This window comes from Pituophis catenifer, unplaced genomic scaffold (assembly GCF_029215685.1).
Source record: "Pituophis catenifer annectens isolate HBS135680 unplaced genomic scaffold, rPitCat1.0.hap2 SCAF_3, whole genome shotgun sequence".
Taxonomy (NCBI): Eukaryota; Metazoa; Chordata; class Lepidosauria; order Squamata; family Colubridae; genus Pituophis; species Pituophis catenifer.
In genome coordinates this window covers 196,537,753-196,561,242 of record NW_027256883.1, presented here as the reverse complement: position 1 = coordinate 196,561,242, position 23,490 = coordinate 196,537,753, and positions in this window count along the sequence as shown.

Genomic DNA, 23,490 nt, shown 5'->3' with positions numbered 1-23,490 from the left:
AAATGGCTATTCATATATCATATTGATCCAAAAAGAGAAGGTACACAGCCTATATATCACTTTCCCACACCTTGCCCAGGACAGGAATATAAAACTTGTCCCAGTTAAATGCAGCTGGGTTTTTTTTTCTCCCAGAAAAAGTGTATATGTTGCAGGACTTACAAGATTCTGAATCTTCTTCAGGACATTGCTTGGTAACTCACCCAGGAAGAATCCATGAAAGATGCTGGACCTACAGGAACAGCTTGACATGTATGAAGGGAAAATGTGTTTTCAGTCTTCTTTTTTTCTAAAAAGAGATTTTTTTTTTCAAACATCTTTTAAAAGATGTTGAGATTCTGGAAAAAGTGCAGAGAAGAGCAGTTAAAATAATTAAAGGATTGAAGACTAAAAACATATGAAGAACAATTGCAGGAACTGGGTATGGCTAGTTTAGAGAAAAGAAAGACTAAGGGTGACATGACAGCAGTATTCCAGTATTTGAGGGGCTGCCACAAAGAAGAGGGATTTCAAGCTAGTCTCCAAAGCAACTAAGGGCAGGAGAAGAAGCAATGGATGGAAACTAATCAAGGAGAGAAGCAGCCTGAAATTAAGGGGAAACTTCCTAACAGTGAGGACAATTAACCAGTGGAACAGCTTGCCTCCAGAAGTTGTGTTTGCTTCATCGCTGGAGTTTTTAAGAAGAGACTGGACAGCCACCTGTCTGAAATGGTAAAAAGTCTCCTGCTTGAGCAGTGGGCTGGACTAGAAGACCTCCAAGGTTCCTTCCAGCTCTATTCCGAATCTTAGCTTTGCTTGCAATATTAGAGCCAAAGGAAATAGCTATACTAGTTCAATGATTGACGTACTTTCCCACTTCTCTTCAAGGGTGTTTGGAAAGAAGTGTTCATTGTTTTTCTGACACTTCCCATTATTGCCATCGGAACCAAATATAGCACCAACATGAAGGAGAAAGAAAGTGATGGTTTTTATGACCACAAAGGAAAGGCGTTTTTGGCATTTATATCAGAAGTGGATAGAAATTCTAAAGTGAATTTTAAAACCTATGTCTAAAAGGGGCCCATATACAGCTCCCAGGTTTCTATTTTTATTTATTTAATTTATATATCACTCATCACACTATCCAGAGTCGCTCTGGACAGTTTATGATAGTGTAAAAGGATAAATTAAAAAGTATGAAAAGCGTTAAAATTCAGAACAATTAAATAAAAGGTTAAAACCAAGAATATAAGCCCATGATGGGGAACCTTTGGCACGCATGCCAGAAGTGGCACGCAGAGCCATTTTTCAGGGCATGCGAGCTGTCGCCCAACTCACCTGTAGCTGTGCATGAGCGCACCCCAGTTGGTGTTTGGGCCTCCGGTGTGCATGCGTGCAATTCAGGGGACCCATCTGGTCTTCGGAGCTCTCCTGTGCATGCTTGCGCGTTTATGCATGCGTGCGAGAGTACTGGCTCACAGTGCATACTTGCGCAGATGGCATTCACACATCTACATTGTGCGTGTGAATACCATGCGCAGATGTGCAATTGCACGCACAGCGCACGGAGGAGCTGCACAAAACCTCATATCGTCACTGCTACCGGCTCGAGAGAACCGGGCCGAACCGGGAGGAACCCACCACTGTCCCAAGCATCTTTCAACATTTTAAGTTAATACATAATATACTAATGATAATATAATAATATGATCTGTCCCCGTCCACACACACACACAAACACAGCCAGCCGAGGGTTAAGGAAGCACTTGGAACACACCCAGGTCTTTATCTCCAACTTGGCAGCGATATACACACCGTCTGCCAAGTGCTTTATTTCCACAGAAACAGAAAGATAATATACTCAGCGTACAAGAGTCCAACAAAAATAAATATTCCTCTCAGCAGTTTCAGACGAGGCTTTAGTGACTATCCAAGGTTTATTTTTGTTCGTCACAGGGATCACTGGCCACCACCCTCTATTATATAGTCTCTGGGGTGTGGTCCAGTGACTCAGTTCTAATCCCTAGCACGCCTCCTGAGCTGCTGCAATCGTTTATCACGCCTTCGGAGGCGTGCGTCCAGGAATGATGTCTCTCCATCACTCTGATTCGAATCAGCTGTCTCCCTGCTAATCTCCTCTCCCTCACCTGAGACAGTGCCAGAGGGGAGGGGCCTGGAGAGGGAGGCCTGGCTGACTGCTCTTCCTCATGCTCAGAGCTTTCTTCCTCCGATGGGATAGGCTCAGAGGGCGGGGCCACAACATAATATATTCCTTACATCTTATACATTATTTAAATATAGAGCCTGTAGTACAGTGGACTAAAGCACTGTTATTAACATCTGCTGCTTGCAATTACTGCAAGTTCAAATCTCACCAGGCTCAAAGTTGACTCAGCCTTCCATCCTTTCAAAGGTAGGTAAAATGAGGACCCAGATTGTGGGGGCAATAAGCTGACTTTGTATAAATATACAAAAGTATGAAGGCTATTGCTTAACGCATTGTAAGCCGCCCTGAGTCTCCGGAGAAGGGCGGCATATAAATTAAAGCAAAAAAATAATAATAATAGTATAATAATAGTAATTTATACCGTATTCCTATACAATTATACATATCTATACCTACATATACCTATCTATACAATCCACATACATATTTATCTATTTATCTATCTTTATCAGAGCCATGTTTTAAGGTCCTTCCAGAAGGCCAAAAGGATGGAGTCAGATCTCACCTCTGGAACCATGACTTCCAGAGCGCAGGAGTCATGGCAGGGAAGGTTATATGGAACTCACTTTTGCACTATTTCCTAAACTTCCAAGGGCTTTCTGTGATTTCACAGAATCACAATAGGTCTTTAATCAGATTCCACCTCCAGGTGCCTGTTGCTTTTATTTCTTTCCAATGAAAGAATGTGAGCATTCAGAGACCTACTCAAGCAACTACATTTGCTGGCTAGAAACATTGGTATAGTACTTTAGAAGAAATCTTTGAATATTCAGATACTTGAACCTGTGTTGGCCATCCAAGAACTTTCATCGCTCATCACTAAACTGTTTCATTTAAATTGCTATTTCAGCAACCCCCTGTTGAGTGTCTATTTTATTCTGAATGGCTGTGATTTGATTATCTCTCTCCATGAGCCCCAGCAATCCTTTGGATATGCTTAAGTATAATTAGATGAAGTGTGATGTGAGCACCAACAATATTTTCTAGCCATTGGTTTTCAAAAACCTTGCCAGAGAGAAGCCAAGCAATAAAATGATTTTTATTTTTCTTGTAAATTAAAAGTATTATAATCCATCATATATATTTTAACGTTCTTTTTTTCCTCTTCTAATATGAAAAGGAAATGCTGATTAAAAACATAATTTAATACAAATTATGCAGTGGAGCATAATAAGGGGAAATATTTTCCAATCATAAAACTTTCACAGACATTTGGGCAAAGACAATAATGGTTTAGAAAAAGTTCTTAAAGTCAGCTAGGGAAAATACTCTTCTTGCTGCTGCTATTGTTGTTGTTGTTGTTTTTTTAAAAAAACAGTTTTTCTTTTTCGCTTTTTTTTTCTTTCCCTCTTTTATAAATACAATGATATTTAGGAGTGGGAGACTGAATGTTTTTGGAGTAATAAGTTAGAAATAGCACAGATTTGATCCAGGGGTGGGCTTCAGATTCTTTAGCAACAGGCTCGCTGCCCCGTTGCTGGGTGGGCGTGGCCATGGTGGGCATGTCCTAGTCAGTCGCCTGCACCACGGTGGGGGAGGGATGTTTTTCACCCTCCCCAGGCTCCGGAGGATTTCTTCAAGCCTCCGGGAGGGTGAAAACAGGCTCCAGAGGCCCTCCAGAGGCCGGAAACAGGCCTGTTTCCAGACTTCCGGAACCTCTGGTAGGCCATTTTTCCCCTCCCAGACCCTCCGCGTGGCCCCTGCACTTACCTGGAATGAGACTTCTGGAAGAGGAGGGGTGTGGTGGGAGGGATGGGGATGGGGTAGGCAGGGTGGGAGGGGTGGGGTGGGAGGGGCCAGCCAGGGATGGCATTTGGGGGTTTGCTGAATCCGGTGATCCGTGGCTAGAGGATCATCTGAACCCTGCCAAACCCCCAGGAGCCCACCCCTGATTTGATCTCTCCATCATCATAAAACAGATATTTTTTTCCCACCTCAAGAACAGCCTTTTTCACAAGGGAAGAAAATGATTTTTCATGGTTTTGATAGAGAGCCATGGTGGCGCAAGTGGTCAGAATGCAGTATTGCAGGCCAATTCTGCTGCCTGGCAGCCGTTCAGTCCTGACCATTTTAAAGTTGACTCAGCCTTCCATCCTTCCAAAGTCAGTAAAATGAGGACCCAGATTGTTGGGAGCAATATGCTAACTCTGTAAACCACATAGAGAGGACTGTAAATCACTGTGAAGTGATATATAAGTCTAAGTGCTATAGCGCTATTTTGGACTCAGTCAAGCAGCATCTCTTCAATATATTTACCAGTGGTTACCAGTGGTTCTCCGGGTCCGCTTCAAGGTGCTGGTTCTCACCTATAAGGCCCTACATGACTTAGGTCCGGGATATTTGCAGGACCTTCTCCTGCCTGCCTCTCACCGTCCTGTTCGCTCACATAGGTTTGCTCTCCTCAGGGTTCCAACGGCGAGCCAATGTCGTCTGGCGGCGCCCAGGGGTAGGGTGTTCTCTGTGGGTGCTCCCACCCTCTGGAATGAGTTGCCTACTGAGCTCCGGATGGCTCCTGATCTCCGCTCCTTCCGTTGGGACCTGAAGACTTGGCTGTTCAAGCAAATAGGTTGATTCTGATTCTGGGTTTTATTATTTATTATTTATTAGTTAATTTGGTTTAAAATGGGATTTTGTTGTACATGTTTTTAACTTGTGTTCGCCGCCCTGAGTCCTTCTGGAGAAGGGTGGCATATAAATAAATAAATAAATAAATAAATAAATAAATAAATAAATAAATAAATAAATAAATATTTAGCGGTGTTGTTTCCTACTATTTGCTATAGAAGGTGATAAAAGTTGGACTTGAACCTTCCATTTAAACATTCTACCATGCTTTGGCCTAGATTATATGCTTGTTTAAAACATTTTTAACATTATGATTTACCCTCCTTATATCAAACTCTGGGCACTCAAAACCCAAGAATAAAAACAATGAAATTAAAACTGTAAAACAAACATAAACAAACAAAAAAAAAAGACTAAATCTTGCCTAAACTGTGAAAATGTGGTTGCATCTATAACTGATGGCATGATAATATATAACGTTGTTCTTTTTTAATCTCTTAATATTTTTATAGCACTGCCTTAGTATTATGACTGATTGATTGGTTATTCTGCTCATTTCCTATAAAAGCAATTTCTATGTATTTACCTGCATTCTTCATTGGGATGAATCTAAATTTAGATGTGTTTACAGAAGACCCACAGAAATAAATGAGACCTAGGCTGATCACAAAGAAGTTTGACTCTTAACCTATTATAATAAAATATTGAAATTATTGATAAATTATGAAACTTATCATTAAAGGCCTGGAGACAAAAACATATGAAGAATGGTTGCAGGATTTGGGTTTGCCTAGTCTAGAGAAAAGAAGGAGTAGGGTAACATGATAGCAGTATTCCGGTATTTGAGAGGTTGCCACAAAGAGGAGGGCGTCAATTTATTTTTCAAAGCACCAGAGGGCAGGACAAGAAACAATGGATGGAAACTAATTAGGGAGAGAAGCAACCTGAAGTTCACCAGTGGAACAACTTGCCATCAGAAGTTGTGAGTGCTTCATCCCTGGAGGTTTTTAAGAAGAGACTGGACAGTCACTTGTCTGAAATGGTATGGGGTCAACCTTGAGCAGGGGGTTTGACTAGATGTCCTCAAAGGTCCCTTCCAGCTCTATTCTGATTCTGGTTGAGATTTTATTTGGAGTTGTGATAACTGGGTATTCTTGTTTTACATTTGATATCTTGCCACTTTTGTATATAACTAAACAACCTGTGCTCCACTGGGTCATATTTTCAGACATATTTCCTTACCTAAATAGAGAAAAACAATGACCAAAGGTGGACAGAAAAGCAGTGGGGAAGGAGCAACTTCCAATTTCTGCCAGATTTACCATTGAGTTTCCTTGTGGGAATCTGGCAGGGAGCATAAGAAATCTCCCTCCCCTCCCCTCCCCTCCTCTCTTCTCTTCTCTGCCCTGCCCAGCAGGCAGATAAGTAGCTGCTGCTGGGTGGGATTGTGAGATTGGCTGGGAAACTGTCACAGAACATTAAAGTTGAAGACCACATGAACTTCAGCAGCAGCCAGTTGCACTGAATCAGTCACAACTTCTACAAATTTCACTTCCTTGGGAGTCATGTGATTTTGGGTGCATTCTATAAATTGAAATACCCTAATTCAAAAATTGTTGCCCTATGCATTTTGCCCAATTAAAAGACATGCCAACGAGAGTTTTAGTAGTACACAGATTTGTCTTGAAGATATTAATGGAGACATAGCATATACTGTAAATTAAACGGGAACTATCTTGAGGGACAGTTGCATTTATAGATGTAAATCTATAAATCTGTTATGTATATGCAGATCATCAAGTCTAGAATTTATTTTCTAATTCCATGGGAGTTTTAGCTGATTTTTGGTCAAAAAGTAGGAATATGGAATTTTATAGAATATAAAACTAATTAAAATAATCAGAAAATCCCTTCCCTTTATTTTAATATGACTTTCTTGGCAAAATATTCTGTACAGAGTAATGGTTGTTAGAAAAACAAAACTGTTTAGTTCATCATAGGTACCCAAAACCAATTTTGTTTCAAAGGTAAAAGGGGAAAAATGTGCAAATTTATGTATGCATAGTTCTAAGAATCTTTTGTTAGCAAGCAGATGTTCATTTAAAAAAGCAATAAAAAGACAATAAATTAATAAAAAAAATTTAATTGACACTGGAAGATATTGCTATTTTTAAATACAGATTTGAAATAGGAAAAAGCAAGAAACTTAATTTAAAAATAAAATCACCTTGAGTGATGAAAAGGAAAATAAACCCAAAGATAAACACCACAAATTGGATTTTTCTTTTGTTTTAGCTTTAACTGGGGAAATGCTGAATATGTAGCCATTTTTTCCTGCATTAATAATAATAATATGAAATGGCAGAGACTGGCATCTCAGCACAATTCTAATTTAATGAGAAACAATAAAATAGTTTTCCAAAGGGACCTATTTAGGGGCAAGAGCAGGGAATATTAAAGTTTCGAGATTTATTTTATTTTTGTTAAGGTATGCTGATGTGCATTTTTGATGACAACATTGTATCCACAGTATGGATTAGATCCCTTGTATTATTTCCTTAGTTGAAAGAAAGAGCAAAAGTTCTTTATAGAAGATAATGAATCCAAGGCTAGTTGCCAAATCTCTTCCTTGGTGTATGATTATAGTGATCTATAGAATCCCTAATCCGGTTCCTATCACTAACAAGGAGATAATCAACAAATACATAGTAATCAAGAGAACCAATGCTGGACTAGGACTGGAGATATCCTTTTTTGGGACATGAAGGGCCTGAAGAAATGCCCAGAGCACTGCTGGAAAAAGTATTGCTGGGGTTTATGGAAAGAGATAAACAGCAGATCTAACCAAGCACATAATAAGCTTTTTATTAAGGATTACTTTGTGACAATAAGGGTAGAAAAGCATAATTATTTTTCCATCTTCATTGTGTACACAGATCGTTGGCCAGTAGGCTGTGCACAATGACTTGCTCCCTCTTGAGGCCAGAGGTGAAGACTGTTCAAAACATCTGTCAGATAAATTTTTGTTGGATCCACACTGTGGGAGCCTCCAGTGTGTAAGTCCTAGGCAGGTAATTAGAGCACAACATGGCTTGGTTATCTGAGAAAAGCTTGTGCCTGCAGTTTCTGAGGAAGTGGACAGGGTTTTTTGAGCATGTATGTCTGCCCTTCTAAGTAGAACCCATGACCCTTCTGGTTGACCAAGAAGGCAATGTATAATTCAATTAAATTAAATCAATTAATGATGAATATATCCTTGAAGGAGAAGATAGTACCATAACACAGGGCTGAAATTAAAGAATTTCGCCTACCGGTTCTGTGGGCATGGCTTGTTGGGGGAGGTCATGTGACTGGGTGGGCGTGGCCAACTCGACATCACTCACATCGAGGGGCTACTCACCGGCCCCTCCCCTCCCAGCCACTCCTTGTCACGAATGGCAGGAAAATGGGGAGGGAAATATTCCTGCCAACCATCCTTCCCTCAGTCTGTGCTGAGATTGAGGAATGGATGACAGGCAGGAAAATCCCCTTCCCCATTTTCCTGCCTTTCACGAAAACAGCTCCATTCCAGCTGCTCTCCCCCCATCCCCTTCCCTCCTGGGGACTACCTTAAAAAGGACAGGCTGCATCAGCTCCGTTGTGAATGGAGGGAGAAAAGTTAGCATTCTCTCTGCTGCATTTAACATTGAATTCTGTGGAATATTGAATGGCCAGAAGAGGTGAGCAGTGATCAGCCAGGCTTGGGTGGGGCCAAGGAGGGGTAATTACTACCAGTTTGGTGAACTGATGCCCATAATCCCTAGTGGTTCGCCCAAATCGGTCTGAACCAAGAGAGAAAAGGATTTCACCCCTGCCATAACCTCTTATTTTGAGAGTAGTCCATCCCCTCCTTAATATGCCATCACTGCATCCCATGGAGGTGAACAATTTTTACCCTAGCTCCAATGTTTATTTTTTAGGTAAGTTAGTTGGGTTATAGTTTAAAAGCGTACTAGAGGAAATAGATTTTCTGGATCCATATAGTCAGATTTTAGCAGGATAAGAATGATATCTCGATCCTTGTTTCCCTTGATCTCTCAGTGATTTTTAAAACCATTGATCATATCCTTCTGGATCTTTTCACCAACTTAGCAGGTGGGAAGTAGGGGAACCTACTGAGGTAGTTCTCCTTCCCCAGGATCAATACCAGTCAAGGTTGTTAGGGGATGGGAGGAGGGATTCTAAGTCTGAGCTTTGCAAACTTCCATAGGGAAAATTTATATACCGTAAATACGTATACATTTATATGAATGTTTATAAATTTATGTAAATTTGGGCTTTCTGAAATTCTTTTTATTGTGGCATCCTTTGTGTTGTCTGAACTTCATTGTTTTTTTACAGATGTTTCATATCTGGGTAGGTGACATCTTTAGTGCTAGAAAGGAGTGGGGCTTACTCCAGTGGTGGGATTCAAAAAATTTTACTACTGGTTCTGTGGGCGTGGCTTGGTGGGCATGGCATGGCATGGCTTGGTGGGCAGGGATTGGTGGGCGGGGCAGGGGAAGGATACTGTAAAATCTCCATTCCCACCGCACTCCAGGGGAAGGTTACTGCAAAATCCCCATTTCCTCTTGATCAGCTGGGACTCGGGAGGCAGAGAATAGATCGGGGTGGGGCCAGTCAGAGGTGGTATTTACCAGTTTTCTGAACTACTCAAAATTTCCATTCCCGGTTCTCCAGAACTGGTCAGAACCTGCTGAATACCACCTCTGGCTTACTCTCTGTTTATATACAGTAGCTTGCCCTCCCGGTGTTAATGGAGGTGTTATGAAATTTCTGTCCCGGAAAACAACCAAGCTCAGAGAGTACCAAGGACTCCACAGTTCACACCTGAGCTACATATATTCCCTTTTATTGATATTCATATCATTTTCAATTAATCATGATACCATTATCTGCTTGTAACTTCCTTAGGCTGTCCTCCCATTCTTTTATCTTTTCCTTGTCCAGCAAAAACAATTCATTAGGGAAAGAAAGAGGTGCAGATGAGCCTTCTAGTTGAAAGCAATATTATTTTCCTCCCTTAGCAAATCCTTTCAAAAACTTGCTGTCAAACTGTAATTTTTAATGTGACCCAAAATTGGACAGTAAGCATATTAACTGTAATTACATTAATTAATTAAATCACTTGTAATTAAATTCAATCTATTCAATCTAGTTTTGTTCATTCATTGTCTTGCCCATTTCTTACTTCTAGTTCTACCCAGTGTTTACAAGTGATCTCCCCTGTCAAACCCCATTCATCTGGGCAAGATTGAGAAAAAAGAATTATACAAAATTCAATAAGAGGTCTTTCTTGCTACTGGTAGCATTAGGGATAAATACAATTGCAATTGCAATAGGAGTTTCCAACTTTTATTTATTAATGTGTTCCATTAAGGCAGAGTTTCTTGGAACATTTTGAATTCTTTCTTCCTGGGTTGAGTTATCTTAGTCTTACTTCTTGGTTGTCTAACATTTTTTCCATTATTCCTCAAGCCTCCCCAAGTCTTTCATATCTGCCCAGCCAGCTACTCTAAAACAACATTTTTCAAACTTGGCAATTTTAAGGTGTGTGGACTTCAAGTCCCAGAATTCTCCAGTTAGTATTTTGGCTGGGGAATTCTTGGAGTTGAAGTCCATACATCTTGAAGTTGCCAAGTTTGAAAAACACTGCTCTAGGAAAGCTATATTTTCCTCCTTTATGCCATATGATGCTGCAAATGAATAAGGTAATAGAGAATAGAGTTTTATTGAGCGACCAGTCACAATTCAAGGATTACATATACTGCTATATTGTATCAAGATGATGATGATGATGATGATGATGATGATGATGATGATGATGATGATGATTTTGGAAAATCATGTCTTAGATATTCCTGGGACCAGGTTCACATATTTATTCAGTTCTCTCCTGAATCACATAACTATTTGGTCCTTTCAATGGATATGTTTCAGAACAATCATTTCCTACACTTCAATGAGGCATCAAATCAGAATGTATTAAATAATTATTAGTGAATAGCATTCAGCCTTTCATTCATTTACATTGACAGGCAATTCATTCTCTACTTAACTGATATTAAGACAGATAGGAAATGTGATGACCAGCCGTGTGAACTGAAGCCATATTTAACATCTTGTGTGAATTCTCTACATTGGTTTTAGCCATTCTGCATACCATAAGCAAATTCCTTTGCATTACTTTCCTTAAAGCAACTTACTGAAAATATTATTCCAGCTGAAGTTGCAGTCATCTCAAGAAACCTCACACCAGGCCAGAATCTCACCAATCTGACTGAACATGGTCTGTATTCACTTTAATGAATGAAGAACATATTAAAAGTGGTGATCCATATATTTTTTTTCTATCCTTATTCTGCTTTAATTGGAAATCCCAGATTTGAATTGGAGATGGGAATAAATGGCCTTTCATAGTTCTCCTATGTACTGTGGGGCAGAGAAACTGGATAAATTATTTTTCTGAATTTCTTCAGGAGGAGAGGAGCAGCTCCAGCCAGTTCTCAAGGACTGGCTTGCCCCCTTAATAGGAAGAATGGCATAGTTTACTAAGAGAAGGAGTAATCTCATCTATAGAGAGGCACGGTGGCAGCACGGTGGCTCGGTGGTTAAGATGTTGGGTTTGTTGGCTGGAAAGCCAGCTGCCCAAGTTCCTGAGTGCCATACAACAGGGTGAGTTCCCATCCTCGCCCCAGCTCCTTCCAACCTAACAGTTCAAAAGCCTGCAAATGCAAGTAGATAAATGGGTACCACTATGGTGGGAAGGAACAGCACTCTATGACATCATGCTGGACACATGACTCTGGAACAGTCTTTGGAGAGTGTTGGTTCAATGGCCTTGAAGCAGAAATGAGCATACACACCCTATAGTTGGCAATAGTGAAGTCAAATCCACAGGGACTCCTTTACCTTCTTTTATATAGAGGCACGGTGGCTCAGTGGCTTAATGACACTGGAGAAGGTCTGTACTCCGGTGGTTTGAGCCCTAGCATTGCATGACAGAGTGAGCTCCCGTCACTTGCCTCAGCTTCTGCCAAGCTAGCAGTTTAAAAGCATGTTATCTATGCAAGTAGATAAATAGGTACCACTTGGGTGGGGAAATAATAGGGTTTTATGTAGTGGAGTGAATCCAGCAGTGCTGGACCTACCCCACGAGCGTGAGGTGACATCAATGGAAGGAGAAGACACAGATGTCACTTCAGAATGCTGTTGAACCTGAGTGTGAAGGCTAGTCAGCCCTCTGTGATGAACTCTGAATAGCACACGGGCAAGACACATTAGCAGCCAAATAATTACTTTGTACTCCCACTGCATTCTCCTGGCTAATGTAATACCGCCATATGCTAAATAAATAGATCTCATCTGTAAAAGTGATTTTCACCATCATATCAGCCCATTTTTTTTGCCTATGCCATTTCCACCATTCTAAATTCTACACACAAACATACATTGCTAGACAAAAGAAATGAGGCTGAGGAGAAAAAAACAAGGAAAAGCAGATTTCAGTGCAATGGTGGAGAAAATGCTCTTCCACCAGTACATTATAATAAAAACAGAAACCTCTATTCTTGGGAACATCCTATAGCCTAACTTTCTTTTGTCTTCAAGGTTTTTTGCTGTACCAGGACAACCCAGAAAATGTCATTTCTTGCAATGGTTTTATTCTGCTCCTTTGAAATTATCAGCAACAACTCTTAAATTCACCAAATTAATATTTATTCCATAGTTGCCATATTATTCTTATTACTTACATTTAGCAAAATGCATTGCATTACAGAGCTGGGTGAAATATTTTGCACATGCAGCAAATGTGGCACAATGTACCACTTCACTGAGTTTGCACAGAAACTGAGGGTGTCAGGGAGGGAGGAACAGTAGAAAAAAATGCAGGCAATCCTCATTTTCTTCAAGTATAATAGCTCTAATTACTTCATTAGCAAAGACCAGAGTGAATGCTTGAAAGTAAGAAAGTGCTTTTCCTACAAGCAAGTCTGGTGCTGATTAGGTAGGAACACATATCTTCTGATACTTTCCCTGAATAGGGGGGAAAAAACCCCATTCAGTTCATATCAATGCATATCCGTGTGATTCTTTTTTCCTATTATCAGTTCCTCAGAAAATGTGACAGTGTTTGGTGAATTGTTGTCAGTCTGAGAAGATACCGTTTCCCCAAAATAAGGCATCCCCTGATAATAAGCCCAATTGGGCTTTTGAGCGCATGACAATAAGGCCAAGCACTTATTTCAGGGTTCAAAAAAAAATATAAGACAGGGCCTTATTTTCGGGGAAACACAGTAATATTGGGCTATATAACCAATGCATTGATTTGCTGCAAAGCTGCTTTCTATAGTCTTGAAATAAAGTATTGAAGTGATTGTGATAGTTCTGAATAGATATTTGGAGAGGTGCTTTGCTTTGAAAAGGCCCAAAGGAAGCACCCTCTTTGAAAGTCTGTAGCACCCACTTCTAAGCAGTGAAAGAAAACAACCTTGGTGCTTTGTTTTGGTCAGGAAAAGTGACTTCTGCAATGCGTTATGGCTAAATGACAAATTAAAGCTGATTAATTCACCTTAGGAAGGGGTGTCTGTCCAAACTTGGCAACTTTAAGACTTGTGGACTTCAACTCCCAGAATTCCCCAGTCATCCACACTGGCTGGAGAATTCTGATAACTGAAGTACGCAAGTCTTAAATTTGCCAAGGTTAGACACCAGAGGTGGGTTTCAGCAGGTTCTGACCAGTTCTGGAGAACCGGTAGCGGAAATTTTGAGTAATTCGGAGAACCAGTAGTAAAAATTCTGACTGGCCCCGCCCCCATCTATTCTCTGCCTCCCAAGTCCCAGCTGATTGGGAGGAAGTGGGGATTTTGCAGTAACCTTCCCCTGAGGTGGGGTGGGAATGGAGATTTTACAGTATCCTTCCCCTGCCATGCCCACCAAGCCATGCCACGCCCACCAAGCCACACCCACAGAACCAGTAGTAAAAAAATTTGAAACCCACCACTGTTAGACACCCCTGCCTTAGGATGTTGTGGAGGTGAACTGACTTGCTCTGAAAGACATGTTTACATCTTGAAGCAGAACAATGAACCTCCACGAAGCAAAGTGCCTCACACTTTGGGTCATTTCTTCCCACTTTCTTCCCACTTTCAAATTTAATTTTGAAGTTAATCTATTATTCAAAATAGGCTTTCCTGCTCGAGCAGGGAATTGGACTAGAATACTTCCAAGATCCCTTCCAACTCGGTTATTCTGTCATTAATTGAAATTAATCTATTAATTGGGAGAACTCTCCTGCTGTGTATGTGAGGCTAGAGAAATAGAAAATATGGTAAGAGCACATCATGTTTCAGAAGGTGGGAAAGGTATAATGCCTCAAAGTCACACAAAGCCAACCACGCCAGCAGTAACACATACAGCTGTAAATTATGTTCAAAAATACCATCAAAAGAACATTTGGGGGTGGGGGGGAACAAAAGAACAGGAACCCTTTCACAGGGAAAGAAAAAAAAATGGAAAAATTCCAGGATTTTTTTTTTAGGCTGATTCTTTGAAACAGGCGATTTCTGAGTTTGCCGTAGAGATCTGTTTTTTGAACAAATTAATGAACATTCTCATCCCTGTTCAGGTTAACTCTAATCTAGCCGTTCTCTTATGATTTCAGGAACAAACAAGAGTGGCAGAAAAAGCCTTCTGCTTCCTGCTGATTGGGGCCTTTATTAACAATTGAATATATTTGTTGCTTTTCAAGACTAGAACAGAATCTACTGCAACCTATCAAATTATGTCAAAGCACTCTCTCATTTCTGCATCTCTATGGCTTATTCTCAGAACTTGTATTCTGTAGCCATCATTTCAAATAAATTGTGAGTAAGCTAAGAAATGTGGGATTCTAATGACACTGTTAGGTATTAAGAAGAAGTATAGAAAGATTTGGAATATAGGGCTTTTAAAAAAAATAACAATAATAACCATCTTATTAATTTGCTGTTGTAATTTGCAAGGTGGATGGACTCAGTTACAGCAGCAATGAATACATCATTGGAACAGGTGAAGGAGCAGATTAGCAAATTGTCGTGGCAAAAAGGTTATTTATGTGGTTGCTGAGTGATGACAATGACTTGATGGCACATAATCAGTCGATCTTTTTCTTATGAGCACAGACCAAGAATGCCCCATTCTAAGTTCCAGCTCTCTTTGTTCCCAGTCAACTGGCCCAGACTGCAGAGTGCCCCATAGGTCCCAGTGCACACAAACATACAGCTGCTGCACTGGTGGGATTCAGCCAGTTTGAGAAAACCAGTTGTTAAATTGCTGGCTGGCCCTGCCCAGGACCTTCCCTCCCCACCCCTTCCAGGAGTCCCCACGTGCCCCATTTTGGCACCCAGGGGGCTGCAGGGAGGCCTACTAGGCCCAAAATGGGGCGCAGGGGGAAATGTGCCCCCCTGCTGCCCGTTTTTGCTCCCAGGGGGCTGCAGGGAGGCTTACTAGGCCCAAAACAGTCTGTGGGGTGGCAGCATGCCTCCTATGGCCCATTTTTTTCTCCCAGGGGGCTGCAGGAGGCCGGGCGCTCCTGTCACACATCCCTGGCCACGCCCACCATGGCCACACCCACCCAGCCGGTCATTAAGGCAGAGAACCGGTTGTTAAATTATTTGAATCCCACCATTGAGCTGCTGTTAGTAAAAGGGCTGAACGAATTCCAGAACCCATATTTTGATTTCTCTTTCTCCCTCTCTCTCCTTGTCCCTTTCCTTCTCCCTCTCATGATCGTTGGCATGAAAGTGTTCCATTTATTAATTCAATATCTGAAATTTTATCAGAAACATCATTCAGGACACTGGCAGTTAAACTATAACCCCCAAATTATTTATTTTCGTATTTTGGATTTCTTCACATGCCTTTATTTTCCAGGTCATTGGCTTCAGTGGGCCCCATACTCACCCAACCATAAATAGGCTGACAAAGGAAGTACAGTACTAATATACTGGATGAGGTTCAAATGAATATCCTCTTCTTGGGCCTTGAAATGATCATGCTTGATTCAATAAGCTCACCACTTAGCGAAGTCTACATCTGGCAAAAACATCAACTAGACATGGCTCTCAAGAAAGCCATTTAGCCTTGACAAGTGCTAGAACGAACTTTGTCAGCCACAGAACATATCTGGACAGATATGCATACTAATTTGTTATTGACTAATACAACCAGGAAATGGATTATAGAGGAGAAAATCTGTATTTTCAGATATTTAGGTCAGAAAGGCTTATCTGTTGCTTTCAAGGTATCTTGCCAGCCTAATAGAGATTAAGAAATTAATAGGCTACTGTGACGCTGACTTGTGGTCTTGTATGTTCCAGCAGCTTAAGTTGGCTAAGCCCCTAAAAATACAAGGCACATATTGACTGATCTTACTGATATTCCTTCCTTAAATGTCAAGACAAGAAGTACTTATCCCTTCAGATGAGCTATGGAAAGCAAATGAAGAATATGGTTCTTCCGCTTAGCTCATTCCTACCTTCCCAAAGGGAGAGTTCATTTTTCTTAAAAGCAGCAGCTGGCTTTTTTTTTTAAGTAGCACAGAAGACAAATGCATTATTTCAGAAAACTGTTCCTGAACCTCCAGAGTCCCAAACAAAACCGATGAGAATAATTTTGTACCAAAAGAAAGATGCCACACACACAAAAAAAAAAAATCAGTTACAGTGAATAAATAATTCTTAATTCTTGTGCTTAAATTACTGAACATTCTTTCAAAATGTCTATGGAGATTCTCAGTCATCCAAGTCATGGTTGTCCCAAAGGAGATTTTTTTTTCAAGAGCACCTTTACTTAAAGCAATGGGTGGAAACTAATCAAGGAGAGAAGCAACCTAGAACTAAGAAGAAATTATCTGACAGTGAGAACAATTAATCAGTGGAACAACTTGCCTCCAGAAGTTGTGAATGCTCCAACACTGGAGGTTTTCAAGAAGAGATTGGACAACAATTTGTCTGAAATGGTATAGGGCAGTGATGGCGAACCTTTTAGAGACCGAGTGCCCAAGCTTCAACCCAAAATCCATTTATTTATCGCAAAGTGCCAACACGGCAATTTAACCTGAATACTGAGGTTTTACTACCTAAAATAATGATAAACAAGGTGGAGTTCAGCTAATTGTTCTAAGAAAAACTTGATAAATTGCACTTTTATGCCCCTTCATTTTTTTCTGCTTTTGAAGTATTACGTTTAGCAACAATAAAAAAGGAAAACTTTTGTAATATCATTTCTCTTTCCCTCCCCCTCTCTCTCTTCATCCCCGCTCTTTCTCTCTCTGTTTTTCTCTCTTTCTCTCTTTCCCTCCCCCTCTCTCTCTTCATCCCCTCTCTCTTTCTCTCTCTGTTTTTCTCTCTTTCTCTCTTTCCCTTCCCCTCTCTCTCTTCATCACCTCTCTTTCTCTCTCTGTTTTTCTCTCTCTCTCTTCCCCTCTCTTTCCCTGGAGAAACCCGATGGAGCTGGGCTGGGGCGACAGCAGGTGTGCCCACAGAGAGGGCTCTGTGTGCCACCTCTGGCACGCGTGCCATAGGTTCGCCACCAGGGATATAGGGTTTCCTGCCTGAGCAGAGGGTTGGACTAGAGACTCCAAGGTCCCTTCCAACTCTGCGTTCTGTTCTGTTCTGTTATTTGCATAAGGGAACAGCAGGGCAGACCATATCCTACCCTTGAGAAGTATGCACACTTTCTTCTATCTCTAAAAACTGTGTAGGAATTATTTACCCAGTTTTTCTGCCAATAAATTTGTGCTCAGTGGCAGGGGGGAAAAAAGAGAATTCAGCGAAATTGAGCATTTAAAAAATCAACTTGTTTTGAACTTTTTTTAGGAAAGGTTTTCAGATTTTAATGACATTTTGATTGATTCATTTACTTCTTTACTTACATTGAACAGTTATTGTAAATTATATAAAAGAAGTATAAATTGAAATAAAACTGCAGTCCTAACTATCTAACTATCTTTCTTAACAGGAAAACTATTTAGGATCAGGTCATTTGATCCTAAGTAGATTATTAATTTATTCTGATTTCATTTTGGAAATATATTTTGTCTCTTTGTGCCTCTTCTCAGTATTAAGCGTCTGGTGTTTTTCTTTCACGTGTTTTTCTATTATCAACTTTCTTAGTTCTTTATTCAGAAAGCCTTTTTTGGTTAGCAATTGTAGAGTGAGATCTCTAAATTTACAGCCTTTATGCTGCTCTATTTCCTTCAGGTGCCATTTCAGCATTGCATCATGGGAACAAGTTAGTAGAATGTCAAACACTTATTGCCATATATTGAATCAATTTTACCAAAAGTCTTTATCTTGAACTATATTACTCTAGTGTACTATAGAAAATATCACAAGCATAGCAGAAAGTAAAAAAGGATTTCAATCATATTTAAATTCTGTATATATAGATTTTGGACTTCATGACAAGAAGAATTGGCTTATGCAAGATTCCAAAATAATTTTGTTGGGAATAATAAAATTTGAGGAAAGCTTTGTTTGCTTCATAGTTGGACTCAATTCCATTTTTCCTCCAGGACCTTCAAATTTTATTTCTTCCATTTTTTACTACAACTATTTTGTGAAAGTTGGATTGAGAAATAATGACTGGTCCATTAAACAGTGAGCTTCCATCACTGAAGGCAGACATGAAATTGGATCTCTTATTAACCACAGTGTTATCCACAATGGTTCTTTGTGGGTGGGTAGATGCACACACAAAATGTTAGTGTTTAATTTAGATAAAGATAGTAAATATTAATATAGCCACTGGGTCTCTTTTATTCTTGCTGGATGTAAATGTAATCCTTAATCCAGATCAAGAGTGTTAATCACAATGGCTCTTTGTCTCTCTCTCTCTCTCTCTCTCTCTCTCTCTCTCTCTCTCTGTGTGTGTGTGTGTGTGTGTGTGCGTGTGTGTGTGTGTGTCAGTGGTGGATTGCCCCCGGTTTGGACCGGTTTGCAAGAACCGGTAGTAAAACCGATGGGAGGCCCCGCCCACCACCCTGGATGTCGTCATCGGCAATCTGTGCATGCGCAGAAGCAAGGCGTGCACACGAGCGAAGCAAGCCTGTGCGTGCGATCCCATTGCGAACCAGTAGTAAAGGTAAGTAGAACCCACCCCTGGTGTGTGTGTGTACAACGTGCACATGCACAGACACAGAAAGAGACACACAAAATGTTAGTGTTTAATTTAGTTAAAAGTAGTAAATATTAATATAGCCACTGGGTCATATTTATTCTTGCTGGGTGTAAATGTAATCCTTAATCCAGATCAAGATACATGACTAGCAATCCCAGCACTGAATTCCCACCTATCAAGTTCAGTGGGTCAGAGAAGCATTGTGTTGCAGGTGTGATATTAGAGAATATTTTCATGATGTCCTGAGCATCACAGGATGGGGTAGGCTCCCGTCCTCACAGCAACTTATGAGAGACAAAAGGAAATGAAAATTAAAAGAAGGAAGACTAATCTGTTGTCATCGATAGATGCAATCAAGCTGAAAATTACACTGTTTCCTGACAATTTTACTTACTTCATGTAACTAGCTGATTTTTTATTTTTGACTGTGAGTACATCAATAATTCACTGACAGCTGAATTGACAGGTAGAATGCAAAGCATGCTGGTAAAAGCCTTTTTGCATCTATTCAATTCTGAAGGCAAGCATTTTGCTCTACCGTATCTTCAAACAAAAGGCAACTGTGAGCATTCATTCCCCTGTATGATTGTCTTTTTTTCTGGGTGTAAATGACTATAATCAAACTGCACATGCAAATAAAAGTTTAAAATATCCTTCTCAAAGTGTACTTGTTTATACAATATTAGCAGTACTTTATTAAAGTGGATGTTAATTAATGCTTCACTTCCTGTAAGTTTGCAACTGTACGTGAGAGACATCAAAATAGCTTACTTTCAAAATTGCTGGGATTATTATGATCAAAATAATTCAAAGATTGCTGTGTTCTTTTCTCTCTCCTTTCCTCTTATGAAGATAAAACTTTTGTTTCTAATTCCCAAAGGAAAGTTCTCCAGTATATATGCAAAGGCTAGTTAGCATTAAGATATACAAGATATAAAAGAGAACAAAAAAAAAGAAGAACCATTGTGGTCTAGTTGAAACCAGAAACTAGGCTAGAAACTAGAAGCGTTTGAGTTTTAGTCTTACTTTAGGCATAAAAGCTGGCTGGGTGACTTAGGGCCAGTCATTCTCAGCCCAACCTACCTCACTGGATGGTTAAAAATAGGAGGAAAGAGTATTAGATACGTTTGTCACCTTGAGTTATAATAAAGATGGGCTATAAATAAATGAATAATAACTATCTAGGTTAAATGCCCAGGCAGTTGTTTATATCCTGCAAAAGGATGGTTTACCAATGAAATTATTCAAAACCAGAAATATTCACTGATATTTCCTCCAATTTTCCAGTCCTCATAGCATCGACATAGCATAGACATCATAGCAAACTTGTTAAAACAGTTTTAAATCCTCTTTCCTCTAGGACTTGAAAATCTAGTGCTTTTCATGTTCTCCAGGTGATCTGGGTAATTCTTCAGTCAACTCCTTCTGCAGGGAAGGAAGTTAAAAGTAGTTCTGCAAAATCCATGAAGATGGCTTTCCAAAGAAAGCAACATGGACATTTAATTCATTTGCTTTTTGTGCTGTGAAAATTTGTCCATCCATCTGCATCTGTCTTTAACTGGATTTGGCCATTCCAAGAAAATATGGGGGGGGGGTAAAGGTAAAGGTTCCCCTTGCACATATGTGCTAGTCATTTCCAACTCTAGGAGCCGATGCTTATCTCCATTTCAAAGCCGAAGAGCCAGCGCTGTCTGTGACATCTCCGTGATCATGTGGCTGGCATCAGGAGTGGGTTCTACTTACCTTTACTACCGGTTTGCAATGGGGCCGCACGCGCAGAAGTGTTTTGATGATGTCGGGGTCAGTGGGCGGGGCCTCCCACCAGTTTTACTACTGGTTCTATAGAACCAGTGCGAACTGGGGGCAACTCACCACTGGCTGGCATGACTAAACACCAAAGGCGCACAGAACGCTGTTACCTTCCCACCAAAGGTGGTCCCTATTTTTCTACTTGCATTTTTTACATGCTTTCGAACTGCTAGATTGGCAGAAGCTGGGACAAGTAACAGGAGCTCACCCCATTACACGGCACTAGAGATTCAAACCGCTGAACTGCCGACCTTTTGATTGACAAGCTCAGCATCTTAGGCACCGAGCCATCGCGTCCCTCTATGGGGGAGGTGGAAAAAGTAAAAAAAGTTATTAAGAAAGTAAGACACTACATATGGGACAAATGGATGTAGAAGAGACAAAAATATAATGCAGATTGCCTGTCTATATAAGTTTCAGTTTATAATGTTTTAGTGTTTTAAAATAAAGACTTGAGTCACAAGCATGGATGCCAGTAGTCCCACTTGGGTCTTAAAAAAAGGAATAATAAATAACTACTACTTTTTCTTGTCATTGTATAGAAATTGCAATGGGTACTTTGGAGTTTCAAGCTGTGGCCACAATATTATTTTTTGTTGTTGTTGCACAGAATTAGATTGGATTTACAAAAGATGTTAATTTGTGCTTGGTGTGTGAAAATATCTGCATTGTGTTATATTTCACCTGTATGCCAAGAAAATAATAAACTTTTGATCTCCGAAGCACCATCATGTAGTTTGCTTTAAAATATTTTGGGAGAAAAGAGAAATGTCTTTTTCTTGCTGGGGCCTTCAGTGCAAAGAAAACCTGCAGAAAAGTTCACACAAACAAATGATGTTCACTCGGGCCCAGTAAGTAAGACTCTGTGCATATGAAGGGCCTCATCTAACTTCATGCCAGCAGATGTCTGCCTATCTAATTAAATTTTGTCCTTTCCCTGCAGGGGAAGGGAAAATCTAATCCATCAATGCTAGCTATTCCACTGAAGAAAACAGGATGCAACTTTGAATCTGGTTTGTTCTTTAGAAGTGGGAAGCTCAGGATCCAGCAATAAACCTCATTTCTCATCGTCTCCAGAGCACTTTCTCTTTGCATTGCCATACCTGCAGAAGCTGCATGGCGAGTCCCAAATAATGTCAATAGTTTATAACAGGTTATCTCCCCCTCATTTAAGAAAAGATTAGACAACCATTTGTCTGAAATGATAAAGGGTTCCCCGTTGAACAGGTGGTTGGACTAGAAGACCTCCAAGATCCCTTCCAACTCTGTTATTCTGTTTTTCCCCAATAGCAGGAAACCACGACCTCCTGCCTGACAATTAAATATGCCCATTGGAGAATAAAAAATCACCCACATGCCTCCATAAAAGGATAGGGGTCCCTGAGGATTTTACTCCGTTAGTTGTTGCTGAGTATAAGGGGTGGTACCCATCCCCATTTCAAGGACACTGAGCAGCACTGTCCAAAGACACTTCCACAGTCATGTGGCCAGCATGATGTCATGGAGCACTGTTACTTTCTCACTGTAGTGGTTCCTAGTTATCTACTTGCATTTGCAGGCTTTTGAACTGCTAGGTTGACAGAAGCTGACGGTGAGGACGGGAGCTCACCCCATCATGTGATGCTCGGGTTTCAAACCTGGGCTGCTGGCTTTCCAGCTAACAATCCCAGAGTCTTAACTGCTGAGCCACTGCCGCCCTCCATAAAAAGATGCTCTAAATCAGGGGTGGGTTCTACTTACCTTTACTACCAGTTCGCATCGTGCCTGCGTGCACTCTTCTGCGCATGCTCAGAAGCTTCTGCGCATGCGCAGATCACCTATGATGACATGCAAGTCAGTGGGTAGAGCCTCCTGATGGTTTTACTACTGGTTCTTGCGAACCGGTCTGAACCGGGGGCAACTCACTATTGCTCTAAATTATTTGTTGTTAGCCTCTCTCAACAAGTGGCAGCCAAACAACCCACCCCAATGCCACTGGGACATCAGAACTGTGGAAAACCAAGTATTAATGATTTTATATATTAATTTGTTCAATCAATTTGTACAAAGTAAATACCAATTTCTGCTTCTGGCAAAAGTTAAATCTCGCTTCAAAGCTATCAGATTTGGGGACATCTGGATTTCAGGATTCCACCAGGCAAGGGCCGAACTAGAGAAAACAATCCACCCTGAATGCACACAAGGATCAGGTTGGTTTACCTGTCCCCATCAATACAATTAGTGGAATGAAAACATTTTTCCTGTTGTGCTTAGCTGTTCAGTGTTAGGTGTTGCGCCATTTGAGCTACACAGAGCTGCTTGTTACACGTACCTCCAGGAAGAGCCAAAAGACGGAAGGAAAATATCGCCCGAGGAAAAAGTCTATAAAGATTTCTCGCTTTTCTAATCCCTTCTTTCTAATGTTTCTTTGTAAATTTGTCAGATGGGAATGAAATTGCCTCATAACTCTCCAGACGTGAAGAGCATCACTGCACAAAATTACGTACTTGTCAAAGCAAAAGGGAATTTATGCTGGTGTTCCTGAGATGTGATTTTATACAGTCTATTTCCTTTCTGCAGATCATAGCAACTAGAGAGACAAAAACAAGTAGTTTATGTATATTCTTTCTTTCAGCTTTTTTTTTTTTAAATCATTTTAGTGATTTCCCCTTCCTTGGTTTCTCTTTTCATTTTGTTTTCTTATCCCCTTTGTTTTTATCTTCTGTTTA